Source organism: Orycteropus afer, unplaced genomic scaffold, assembly GCF_000298275.1.
Source record: "Orycteropus afer afer isolate SDZICR_OR568_19922 unplaced genomic scaffold, OryAfe1.0 scaffold00142, whole genome shotgun sequence".
Classification (NCBI taxonomy): Eukaryota; Metazoa; Chordata; class Mammalia; order Tubulidentata; family Orycteropodidae; genus Orycteropus; species Orycteropus afer.
The window spans coordinates 2,846,766-2,847,510 of NW_006921729.1; positions in this window are offsets into that span (position 1 = coordinate 2,846,766).

The window sequence follows — 745 nt, forward strand, 5'->3', positions numbered from 1 at the left end:
GTGGGGTCCTTTCATGTATATTACAGCTTCCCTTTCATTCACTCAGCAGTTATTTATTGGGCCTCTATTGTGTGCCAACTCAGGATACCACCCAGGGACCTGGCTCACTTCTTTCATTCTGCCTCTTAATAATTCCTCCAACTGCCTCATGCAGCTCCAGTCCTGCATCTACTGTGAGTCACTGGGAAAGCCAGTTATTAGCATAGGCAAGCAATAATAAGAATAAACTGAAGCGCCAAGCGACTTGTTTAATGTGACACCATAGGGAATAAATCATGAGCATATGTTAGTATAGATGACCTGATATATGGACATAGAAAAGCTGTTCTTCAGTTGAGGAGGGGGGCAGAGTATAAGAGGAGCTTCTGTAGAGAAACTACACAAGGACTCATCGATAAAATCACATTTCAATATAATTTCTTTTTAATTCTTATGTATTTTAAGCATTTAAAAACATGATCCTGAGAAGGGGTCCATAGGCTTCACCTGACTGCCCAAGTGATCTATGACACAAAAGAATTTAGAACCTTGAGACCAGGGGACCAGTCACAGGGGATATCAAGCTCAATTGGCATAACATACTACACAAAACATTGTCCCACCTCCTACTTTGGCAAGTACTGACTGGAATCTTAAAAGCTTGCAAGCTTCGTGGTAAATTGTGGTCAATGTCATGAGACAAAGTGTATGTGAACTGCTGTATGGAAAGTGAATTTGCTCTGTAAATTTTCACCCAAATCACAAT